This window comes from Eptatretus burgeri, chromosome 10, assembly GCF_056783735.1.
Source record: "Eptatretus burgeri isolate ZD-2024b chromosome 10, Ebu_testis_v1, whole genome shotgun sequence".
Classification (NCBI taxonomy): domain Eukaryota; kingdom Metazoa; phylum Chordata; class Myxini; order Myxiniformes; family Myxinidae; genus Eptatretus; species Eptatretus burgeri.
In genome coordinates this window covers 16,560,228-16,573,799 of record NC_140970.1, presented here as the reverse complement: position 1 = coordinate 16,573,799, position 13,572 = coordinate 16,560,228, and positions in this window count along the sequence as shown.

Genomic DNA, 13,572 nt, shown 5'->3' with positions numbered 1-13,572 from the left:
ACGGATCAAAAACGACACACGCCCACTTTTTGCCGTCCAATCGGTGAGCGAGGGGCGATTTGGCCCCGCCCCCAGGGCGATCAATATATGCAAATTTGTGGATCAAAAAGCCTTCACGCCCACTTTTTCTCGGGCCAATGGGGAGCGAGGTGAAAGGTCAAAGGGAGGGGGTCAAAGGCGAAGTTACGGGGGGGATAAAAGGACGGTGTTAGTCAGTCAGAAGAGAGTCAGCAGAACGAGAACGAGGAGTCGGAACGAGGGAGTCAGCAGAACGAGAACGAGGAGTCGGAACGAGAGAGTCGCAAACAAGAGAGGGTCGGAGAGTCAAGAAGAGGAGAGTCGGAAGCAGAGGGTCAAGACTTCGCGGGCGGTGGAGCTGCTCGTCGTGTGCGTTGGAGTCGGAACGGAGGGGACGGAGCTGTGGAAAGGCGGCGACACCAGACGAGGGGGTGCTCGCGTCGTGCAGGAAGCTGCACCCGAGGGAGGCCGACAGCGCGACCTGGCCGAGGTGGAGACGCTCGTCGCACATAATAAAGACCCTCTATACCCCGAGCATCAGCAACCCCCCTCCTGTTTCCCCCCGCGCTGAGATAGTGCGACCAAGGGGGCCCCGTTCCCACCCCCAGCCAGGCACTGTCCACGAGGCCCGCGGGTTGCGGGGCCATCGCCGCTCCGCGTCTCATCACCAGACGGGTAGGCCCGACCCGGTCTCGGCCTCAGGCCTGCCCCATTCTTGGGGGATTTCTTTTCCTTGGTTTTGGGTATGTGTTGTCGGCGCCGTCTGTGAAGTAGAATTGTATAAGTGTTGCCGTGTGCTCGGTAGTCGGTATTAGCTCTGCACTGTGTTTTCACTTTTATGTTTGCTTCTTGTGTAAATGGAATTGTGTTTTCTTTTTTTTGTGTGCATTTGGTGGAATTGTATTTGTGTGCTTTCCGTTCGTCGCGAATAAATGTGCTTTATTGTTGAACTGTTCTCCCGCTTCGCTTCGTCTTTTCCTCCATTGAATCCCCATCTTGCTTCACGTAAAGGGTTGGTAGTGGGCTGAATACGCCCGATAATTAATCGAACCGTCGAGGTCGACGATAACACCGCTCGGTTATTCTGATAGTACGGAACGGGTCGCTTAAGTGGCCCGTGTCCGAAGTCGACCTGCGGCGAGGTGCGATCGCCCGGTCTACCCTCCGCGTGGGTACTTAGGTAGTTCGAATTTGGCGAGCAACCCTATCCCACGCGGGGGCTGATTGGCTCGATCGCGGTGAGACCGAAAGGTCCACCCGTGACTGGTTCCCGGCGTTAGTCCGAGAGGGTCACGACTGGATTGTCCGTCCGGTGGGCGACGTGCCGCGATTCGAGTTACGTGGCCGTCGCACGCCGGCGGGCGCGAAGACCGCAACAATATATATATATATATATATATATATATATATATATATATATATATATATATATATATATATAATATATATATATATGTAATATAGATTTATATATATATATATATATATATATATATATATATATATATATATATATATAATATAGATTCATATATATGACCGTTTTTACAGTCATTTTTCCCTGCTGTGCAGGGATTTGGCTTTTTCTTGAGGCAAAGTTTTATGGCCGGATGCCCTTCCTGACGCCAACCTTGGTCGCCTCTTACGACACACAGGGATATGGTATACCTATTCTAACCGGGGCATACACCGGGACCAGTACACTGGTACTCACTTCGCCGACCTCAGATGGATGACAGGCTGAGTCAACCCTCTGGTGTTAATTCAGCAGCCAACGGGGCTTGAAATCAGGACCCTGGGATCCCAAGCCGCCACCCTAACCACTAAGCCAACACCAGGCTTATAGATTCATATATTCATGTATATATATATATATATATATATATATATATATATATATATATATATATATATATATATATATATATATATATATATATATACAGATATATATGCATATATACATATTGTTGCGGTTTTGGGACAACATCCCTCCAAGGCAATGGCATCTATCATACAGTGGTCCCCAGACAGTTATTTCATCAATATTCATACAGATGGACCCTTCCCTCATGTCTCATGTGTCAAACGAGACAAAGTGCGTTGTCTGGATCTCATAGTTAGGTCTGATTATATATCTAACTTCATTCCTACTCTCTTCCTCATATTCCTGAAATGAATCAAAGCAGGCACTGCACTCAGACGGCCACCTGTAAGAACTGTAGCCACGTCCTTCACTGTAAGAATGCGTCCTCGCAGAAGACCAAAAAAACAGACAACCACTCCCACGAGACTGCACAGAACGCATGCAGCACAGCGATAATCTCCACCCACTGTTCTGGAGGCCGACAATGGAACCAAACAATAAATGCCCAATGCCGTACAGGACACGCGCGGTGTGCTCTTTTCAATCCAAAATCTCCATCTAATACTTATATCAACAGACTTTTCAACAAGAATCTAAATCTCATAATCCAATCTTTTCCTTCAATTCATGACACAGGTCAGAGCCGGCACCGCACACACACACCGCCTGTGATAAAATAACAGCGAGCACGATGGCAGATACGGGCGCATCCCCGTAATGAATAACCACATGTACAATAGCGGACCACCGTGCACTGTACGGGGCATGCATAGTGCATCTGTTCATTCGGGTCTGTGCAAAGGGGTACAATAACGCCTTACCGTCGGACTTCGCTCACCATAACAGCGACAAATGTCTCCCGCGGATGGCAGACATCCTCCCACACCTCCACCTCGATACAGCTGCTACCACGCAGAGGCATGCTGTATGGCTCGGATCACTTGGGCCACATGGTGTATGGACAAAGCAAGCACATTGACCAGTGCTAACCGCGGGTCGCTGGGGGTGCCCGGGCGGGTATGTGGGGCAGACTCGACCCTCGGCCAGTCACTAGGGAATGGCCCGGGAGTTCGGTGCAAGGCGATTCATATCACAGGGTTTGGAGCGAGACGATTCCACAGCTCAGCTATGGCTCGCAAGATGTACAGTGAGGCCGCTTCTGGTCATGGCGTCTGGGCCGTGCGGTCGCCGGGGTCCAATCAGAGTGCCCGATTCGGGTGACAACACCGATTCAGGTTGTTGCCCCACCCCACACCACAGGGTCTACAAAAGGATGGGTCGCGGGGCCATCTACGTTCCTGCCTGCTCGCTCCTGCTGGTTCCTGCTCGTCCCGCTCTTCTCTCGACTCCACCTTCTTCACCACCTCAACGCTGACTCCACCCACCCACTTGATCCTGTCTGCCACTCCGCCCACTCACTCTCGAACTGCAAAACTACATAACATTCAAAAACTACAAAATGCGAAGAACCAAATTGTCCACAGCATGGATGGACGATAAAAAAAAAATTGACAGCATCTGACATTCATGGATGATAAAGTGCATGCAAATGTACAAGATCAATCCCCAGATTATAAAACTGTTCGAGAAAGCAATAGACCTATGGAATACCACACTAATATTGCAGCACTCAGAAGAAAATATCGAAATACAGGAGTGAAGATGTAACATAAGATCTTACAAAGAGACAGAATATCCATCCTGTTTGGCCTGACTCTGGATCCACGAGGTGACTTATTCAAAAAGTAAGGACATGGATACACTCCAACAACCAAAAAAAGAAAGTCCAACAAAATATGAAAGGTAACACATCTTCTGTTCATGGATGATTTGAAAATATTTGCACCGAATGAAAGATTGGCAGAACAACTGAAATTAGTGAAACAGTACCCCAATGACATCCAAATGGAATTTGGCTCAGATAAGTGTGTCGCATGCAAGGTAAACCAACAAAACGGACAACATAAAATTGACCTAGACACAACAATACAGGAACTAGAAAATGAAGCATCTTACAAATATCTTAGATTCAAAGAAGGCAACCAAATTTGTCACAAAAAATGCACAAAAGAACTGCCAAAGAATACTTCACGCAGAACAAGGATGATCCTCAAACGTATACTTTTCTCCAAGGAACAAAATCAAAGTCATAAACCAACTACCAGTACTAGTGTTCCAATACAGCTGAGGAATAGTAAACTGGCCACAATCAGGAATAAAAAAAACTAGATATCAAAACAAGGAAACGCCTCACTATCCACAAAATGTTTTACAAAAATCAATGCATCCCAAGAATGTACCTGCCAAGGAAAGAAGTAGGTTATGGAACTCAATCAAGTGCACAGAGTGATTACTGTAGGATTAGCAGAGTAGGTGAAAAGTTCAGACTGCAGAATACAATTTGTATACAAGCATGAACACAACAAACCAGAAAAGTTACCCCTTACTCACCTTGCAAGGGAACCCAGGGTCCTGTGTTCAAAATACACTGAATTAATAGCAGGTGGGGTTGACTCAGCCTGTCATCCTTCCGAGCTCAGCAAAATGAGTACCAGCTTGCTGGGATGATTGAGCCATTCGAGTATCCCGTGTTGGAGAGGCGACCTGTCCAGTATTGTGCCCAATAGCCCAGGAAACTGCTTCAGCAGCACCGATGCACCATACAGCGTATAGTCCAAATGGATGGATGGATGGACTGAGGACACCACACAAATGGCTTTGAGAAGATGGTGGGGCTGAGTCAATTGGAGAAGTGTAGATTTTGCAAAGGAGAAACAAAAAGCACAAGTCACTTCTTAGTGGGATGTAAAAAACACAAAGGCACAACAAACTATGTATGTGGAGTAATCTACTTACTTTGTTGGAAAATCTGCAAAAGCTTCAATATTTCTGTTCCAGAAAACTCATGGAAACATGAACCAAAAGCAATAATTGAAAACAAGGACGTAATGCTCAACGAGCTTGAACATAGAAAACAAAGCTCATCGACCAGACATAGTACTCAGATACAAAAAAGGAAAAGAAGGTATTACTAACTGAGGTTCCAACACCCAATGATTTTGGTCTAAATAATGTGGAAATCAAGCAAATGACAAAATATCAAAATCTCAAGAATTAAGTCAAAAGACCTTGGAAGCTGAAGAGCACAGAATTTGGACCAGTGATAATTGGAGCAATGCGAGTGATAAAGGAGAACCTCATAAAAATCCCACAAACCATCGCTGGGAACATTATCACAAACAAACTACAGTTGGAGGTTGTCCTGAGCTCGGTGAAGATAATGAAAATAACCCTCGGAACAAAACCCTGAGAACAAGACAACTTCACAACTTAAGCCATAACTCGAGATATTTCATTAAAACAGACGTAGGTACTTCGAGTCCTGATGGGACTCTGTTCCACCTCCTGAAACCCGAATCTGGAGATAAAAACCAAAAACACACACACACACACACACACACACACACACACACACACACACACACACACACACACACACACACACACACACACACACACACACACACACACACACACACACACACACACACACACACACCTTTTAGCAATAGATGCGAAAATGTATTATCATCTCTTCTGTGGCGCCACGACCAAACAAGCAATAAAGTTACACGTCCTCCCCCCTGCCCCCCCGCAGAAAACATGATTAACATCCCCCCGCCTCCTCTGCCATGACAATATCATCATTATAAAAATATTTAAAAAAAACTTACTCCAGACATTCACAAGCCCCATCTATGACCCGCCTATCAGTGTTTAGAAGCACCCAAACCAGATATGGTGTCTCGCTCCAACTCTTTCTTTTTGCAACAGAAAACCCCAGCTTTCTCTTAGGTTACTTTCCAAGAATTTTGGCATCTTTTTAATGCTTAGTAACCCATTTTAGGTAACAGTCCTTGTTGCACATGCACGATGGAAGTTCACATTCCCCGAAGGTCACTTTTCCTAAGTGTTTCTGTTCATGCGCACCGAGCATTCTGGAGCAGAATTTTGAAAGTCCCGTATTGCTTTCCCACTCATTCGCCAGACCTGTCCCCATTGGACTACATTTTCTGGGGCTATGCAAAACTGTTGTTTATTCATCAAAACCACATTCTTTGGATAAACTTAGGGCTACGATAATAAATGCACTTGATGAATTCATATCATTCTGACACTGGAAGATCCCCTGTATCTATTTGCTGATGACTCCACCCTTTGCCATGACATCCCTCATCCTTCAGAAAGGCATACTGCAGCGTCTTCCCGCTCTTCAGACCTTAACAAAATCAAAAACTGGTCAAATACTTGGAATATGTCTATCAATCCTGACAAATATCACACTCACTATCCCTCTCCGAAGGAACCCTCTGGCAAACCCTCCAATTCTACTTTCTTAACAATCCTTTTGAGGAAGTTCAGTCATTCAAACTTCTGGATCTCACTAGTTGCGATGATCTTACTTGGGCAAATCACATTTCAAAGTTGCATCCAAAGCCAGCGGCTGACTGGGCATCCTCCGTCGTACAAAGACCTTTCTTGGCACACCTGAACTCATATCTACCGACAAGGCCTTCATCTGCAAGTTGATGGACTACTGCTCTCCCCTCTGAGCTGGCTCCCTTGCCTCACACTTTGCTCAGCTTGATGCTGTGGAAACCAAGGCTGCCAAGATTATTTGAATCTTCCATGATGAAGCTGAGTCTATGGGCCTATCACTTTGCCATCACAGACTCTCTTTCTTCTACCACCTCCGTTCTGGTCTTGCACCCTCTGCTCTTTGGAAGCTTTGTCTCCCCCAGGTTTCTGCATGGCACACACGGTCCACCATCAACCCCCTCCTGGTGAAACGACCGAAATCGAGGATCACTGCTCACCTTCACTCATTTGGTCCTCTTTTTTTTTTCCACACCTGTAGAACCAACTTCCATATTCTCTTCAATTTCATTCTTCCCTCCAGATCTTCAAGACAGCTGTTCACCACCATCTCAGATTATCCCCAATCCAAAACCATGATCTTCTACCCTCGTTAACCCCTCACCTCACCCCAATCCCTCCTCCTTCCAAAGTTCCAGTTTTCCCTCCTAAGAGTTTTCTTTTGTATCCATCTTGTCCACCCCATGCATCCTCTCTTGCTCCCCATTCCTCCCCACACACATTGTTTGTCCAAGTCTCCCTCTATCTCGGCTTTCACCTCTGCTGTTGGTGTTTCCGCCTCTCTCAACTGTTCCCCTTGTCCTGTTGTGTCCTAATCTTTTCAGTGTACTGGTACTAGCTCTTCCACAAGCCTCGATAATGTAGACAAAAAAAAAATACTCAGCAGGAGAATGTTTTCAACAAGTTGAAAAATCGGATTGAACAATCTATCACAAAAGGTGACGGTAATGTTGAAGCCCAAAACATTGCACTGTGTTGCCTTATAACTTCATGAATTGTGTTTTCATGCAGCATTTACACTTTGTTTCTATCGTGTGGACATAAAAAGTTTTTTTTTTTTTTTAAATCAAAGTTGCACAAGGACTTTATGGACACCCTGAAGATAAAAAAATTCCAGTCATGACACTATTTACATTTAATGTCAAATTTTCTCCCAATTTTATTTTTTTCAACTTTCTTTTCAATAACCCTCAATTTTTGTAGTTTGAAAAACCTCACTGGAGCGAAGTCGATGCCATGGCATCGCACATCCCCACACTTCCCACCGAAAGCAAAGTTTAAAGATGGCAAAAGGTTTCACCTGGAATGACCCAATATCAAATTTAGAGTTTAAAAATTTCCCCCCTTTTTTGAACCGTGTGACATTAAGTCCCCACCCCTGGGCTGTGAACTGGGGTCAAATACAAAAACTAGTTGCATATTTCATGCATCCCCCAATGTTGATTGCATCTACAAAGTTTCATTAAAAATGATTTTAGAAATGTTCACGTAATTGCATTTTTTTTGGTATTTGACCTTTTGACCGCCCCAGATGGCAGGGTCAAAAGTAATACTGATTTTGCACCTTTATGCTGTGATGATCATAACTACAAAGTTTGGTGAATTTCTTTCTACCCAACCATTTAGGAGATAGCATGACGGATGGACGGACAGACAGACAGACAGAGTCGATTACAATATACAACGATTTTTTTTCAAAAAGCGTGGAGATAATAATATGTTGTTAAGTTGTCTATACAGCAAGGAACATGAATACGAAATGTATCAAACAGCCAAATGGGTGCTATCAAGGTGTGTTGATAAGTCCTTCCAGGGTTGGTTTTTCCGTCATCAGTGCGCCGTGATGGCTCCCAGAGCCTTAGCTATGACGAGTAAAGACTTTTAATAAGTACGACAAGTGGTCATGCGTTTTTTAAATCGTGAAATTTGTCGTCACATTTCAGAAGGAATGATTTTTGTATAAAAAAATGAATAATAGAACTTGTAAGCGTTATCGGCAGACCACGCGACCTAGTTGATTAAACTTGGAACTGTTGAATTGTTTTGTAAGCTTTTCAACTCGTTTGATGAATAAACCTCCCTCTGTTTGTTCATGTGCTTGGAAGTAATATTGCAAACAATATCCAGTCCACTTCAAGCAATGACAAAGTACATCGCATATAGTTGAGAACCTCATGTATAAATATGGTTTTGTACATATCTTCTGCACAGCACTCTTAAAATATCAACTCCAGTTCAGCAAGAAAACAAGACGATGTATTGTTGTGAGGCACTGAGTTGGAGGAGCTCAAATTAAAATTTTCACTCTTGTTCAGCAATTGTCAAAAAAAACTTTGGAATAATTTTACTTTTACAAAGGAGTTGGTCATTTGGGCCACCGTGTCTTCTTATTCTTTTTTTTGTTTTCGTATACAGCCTGTCTGCTGGTTGCAACATTTCTGGAAGCACGGCTGTGCCACTGATGGACTGTACTGCCCCTATTACCAGTACGCTGGTACATATTTTGGTTTACCTCGGAAGGATGACAGGCTGAGTCAACCCACCTGATGTTATTTCAGTGGGACGACAGAGGCTCAAACTCAAGACCCTAAGATCTAACGCCCAACTACCTTAAACGCTAAGCCAACACCAGGCTTGCCCACCATGTCTGTCCCACATCAACACCACATTAATCTAATTTATTAGTGGGGGTTCGGGGAGGAACAGGGGTGGGAAGGAGAACAGTGGGACAGGCATGGGCATCACCTGGGTAATGTACTTCATGCACAAAAAAGTATTATTTGTTAAAATATATATATATATATATATATATATATATATATATATATATATATATATATATATATATATATATATATATATATATATATATATATATATATATATATATATATATATATATATATATATATATATATATATATATATATATATATATATATATATATATATATATATATATATATATATATATATATATATGTATATATTTCTCTGCTTTTGGAATTTCATGGAGGGGTGAAGATGATTGTTGTGTGAGGTATAAACAAACAAACACAGACAGCACATTCACCTTTCACCAAGACCCTTACACAGATATTACCATCAGTACACATGTGTAGCCTCCACAGTCACCCATCCATGATCAAAGCTACCAATGCCAGTCCTGCCAATATCCCTGTACCCTTCGATCCATAAAGCTTTTAAGTACCCATATAATATAACTCCAGTTTAAACCTATCTACTGATTCTGCTGCCATTACCTTTCCAGTGAGACCATTCCATGCATTAAATATACACTGAGTGAAAGACACCTACCTTACTCCCATCTTAACTCTCCTCTTCTTGATGGTACTGGATCCTGTTACTGTCCATTCTGGTGAAAAACTCTTCTGCACTTCTTCTGTCAATACCCTTCATCATCTTAAACATCTATCAGATGCCACCACAATTGCCTCCTTTCTCATGTATAAAATCCTATCTCCTTCAGCCACCCTTCATTACTTAGTCGAGGTGGGCTCGAAATCAATGTAGTCGCTCTCTGCCAGACCCTCTTTATGGAGCTATGTCCTTACACAGATGTGGATATCCTTCCTCAGATGGAAGGCGATAGAATTGCATCCCATCCAGCTGACACCACTTTGTTGCAAATCGGGGGCCACATGGAACCTGAAGTCCAGTTGACCTTCTTGGCACTCTGTATACCATGCAAGAGGGCTGTGCAATTTTACCTCCACATTCGGTCAACCTATTTTACTTTACACAATTTAACCTCTTAAACCACTGCTGCTTAAGATTCCTGTCTAAGGAATCACAGGAATGCAAAATAAAGCCACATATTCTAAACTATGCGTAGAAGTATGCAGCCATTTACGGAATGGCTGGTAAGATGTTCACATACTATGTACGCACGTTCCAGTATTCCCCATTTGCAGACTTATTGAGACATCATATTGTTGTGCTTCTCAGAACCGCATGCCTGCAAGGTGATGGCATCTAACATATAGTGGTCCCAAGACAGTTATTCCATTAATATACGTTTAGATAGTCCTTTCCCTTTTGTCTTGCGGGTCAAATGGGACGTGCGTTGCGGGGATCTCATAGCTAGGTTTGCTTACATCACGAACTTCATTTCTAATCTTCTTTTCTGCTTATTCCTGAGGTAAATCCAATTATGGTGTCATTCACGGAGGCCAACACGCGCAGCACGTGCAGTGGCTGCGAGGATACAGTGATACCTTCAAACTAACCTCTGCGGGGGAAGGGCATAGAAAGGCCGCGACGGCACCGTGCGAGCATTCACAGTGCAGAGCTCCTGTCCTCAAGCGATCCCTCAACCCAACTTTTGCGGCAAGTTATACAGTATGCTCAGCAGCTCGAGATGATCGGCTTGAGCTTCCGATGATCTGGGATAAGATTGCCGGTTGCATTGAAAAGACATACGAATGAATATATCTTCAAGAGGCTGCACAGATGTTGTTTTTCACAACACAAGCAAATTACCCAATATCCGTGAGAGCGTGGCTCGTAGCTTGGTGCCAATAACTACATCGGCAGTGGCTGATAATAGAAAAATGACAACCACGCCACGTTGTGCACGATATGGGCGGCGCATCATTTTAACCCATTTCTGGACTAATTATATCGATCGGGTTTCGCCCCGCGCACTCGATAGCAGAATCTGGCGAATGCGAGCACTGACCACGTGGGTCAAGACGGATCCGCGCGCACTGTACGGAACGTGCTCGAAGGCAGACCCGTGCTTAGCTCGTACCACCTTATTATTGTACAGAGTACGGCACGAATGGAAACATCTTACCATCTGTGCACCGGTCTGCCATCACATCTTAGCTTCTCGCCTCTCCGGCTAGCGAAGCCGTGATCGGGCAGTTTGGATTGCTCTACCCGCGTGGCGCATCACAAAGCAGGCATTGATCAGCGTGAATCGGGGGCTGCTCTCTGTTCTGCTGCCCCTGCACTAGCTGGACTTCGTCATTGCCTGGACTCCACCCTCCCAACTCAAGTCCCTCCTCCACGCCGAAGGTCGCATCTCGACGCTAGCTGCACGAAGCGAGAGACGACGAGCCAGCTATCGGGGAGGTAACGCACCATGGAGCATTCCCCCCAAACGTATTGGTGGTGCGTTTGGGCAATTAATTGTACAAGGTACCGAGAGACTGTAGCCTCAGCTCCTCTCCCTTCTTGTTTCAATAACTACTCTTCATCAGGGTTGTGTGTGTGTGTGTGTGTGTGTGTGTGTGTGTGTGTGTGTGTGTGTGTGTGTGTGTGTGTGTGTGTGTGTGTGTGCACGCACGTGTGTGTGAGTTGTCCTGGTGCCTGTCCACATAAGTAAGATTGCAGAAGATTATCATAATAATAATTATTATTATTTCGGGTTAAGTCTGCTCTGTGTCTGCTTTCGTAAGTTGCTTGTACATTGCCGCACCTCATGCGTCTTTCTATCCCTGCATAACACACCCCAATAAACCTATTCCTTGTACCACATAACTTTCCTCACCTGCTTGTAAATAAATTATTATTAGAAATGTTCCCAGCTCGTTCTTATCTTTTCTTGCATTGATCCAGCATGGTCCGAATCCAAGCTTAGCCAGGACTTTATTCCCAACGATCTGTTCCTTTGAGCCGGTACATCCTTGACAGTGTCGCTCGGCTGCATCCGATCCGGTAAAGTGATCCGGTTCGGAAAAGGCGTACCAAGGGCGTGTTCCCCGGTAATTGAATCACGTGATTAATTAGGTAACCCAGTTATCCCAAAGACGGGAGGACCCTAGGTCACGCAGTTGAGTTATTGGCATCTACGGTTGGTTAGCGACCTGCCACATCACGGAATTATCTGTGTGCGATGGCCTACAATTCTGGGAAGTCTGGTGGGAGCCGAGATAACTCCCCCCTCCCCCCGTAGTTTTCTCACCTGACCCTCGGCCCGCAACAATAGTTCTTGGCGACCTTTACCAAAATCCACTACGTAAACATTCTAATGTCCAAATTGATCCCCACTTTCCTCTATTGAGGTGGTGTACACAAAACTTGAATCTATTCTAAGTGATGTTTCTGGAGGGAATGCTGTAATTGCATCTGATGCCATCTCTACATTAAAACACCTAAAAACAATCCCAACATATGTGCATTGATTCAGCGTGGTTATACATCTTCAAACTGTGTTTGTATTGAATTCTGGATAGATTCAAGTTCATGGTTTAGAGAGTGAAACATGGGTGGATGGGGTGAGAGGATAACTAAACTGCTATAGTTTTCACCATTGCGTTGTGTCGCCTTGATTCAATACCCAACGGTCAGACATGAATAAAATGCACTGTTTTCATTTAGTGCCAACAGTAGGCGCTGCATCTCGGATCACACCCTAACTTGAACGCAAATGTAGCCCCTTTGCGTGTAGCCTGTGGCTGTTAGCCTGTTACATTTCCCGTACTAACTTTCGCAAAGTATGGGTCATCGTGTGTCGGTCGGTACCCCATGCTTGAGAAAGTTTGCGGCAGAGGCATGCTGGGCTCTGACCTGTAAAAACATTTTGGTTTTAAGGCTGTTTTTTTTTGAACAAAGAGCCAAAGGCAAACGAATCGTTTGCAAATTATAATCGTATGAATCGTTTGCAAACACGATACCCACCACTCCAAGCATAAGATATTAATGATCAGCATTTTATTTAATGTAGATCAAGTTATTGGAACAGATTCTTGCTCAGTGCGTCCTGGCATGAAAAGGAAGGGGTTGTTGTGGTCCTGGCCTTAGTCCTGGTGTCAGGTGTGGCAGGGCGGTTGAGAGGTGGCGGTGAGTGTGAGTGGGGGTGGTGCTACCAGGCCCAAGAGGACGCGCAATTATTGCACCTGCACTGGAGTGGAAAGCCACATCAAACGCACTGTGCCGCAAGCAAGTACCCTCAATTCCACCTGCGTGCGTGCTATCGGGTCTAAAGGTCTTCCACACACCAAGAGAAGATAATTCATTCATTAACTTCACGCAGATGTTTCTGTCCAAGTGACATCTGTGTGAAGTTAATGAATAATTACGAAGCGTAGCGAGTGGCCAAAGGAAAAACGGCCTTTGCAATTTGACGCAGCTGCAGGTGTCACGATATAGAAGCGTCCCCTTTGCCTGGTTGTTTGGCCGAGGTTATTTGGAAATGGTGTGGAGCAGCTGGAAGTGATGATTGGGCTTAACATAAGCTAGTCATCTAACCTCAAAAATCTGCCATGTCCACTGGCGGTTGG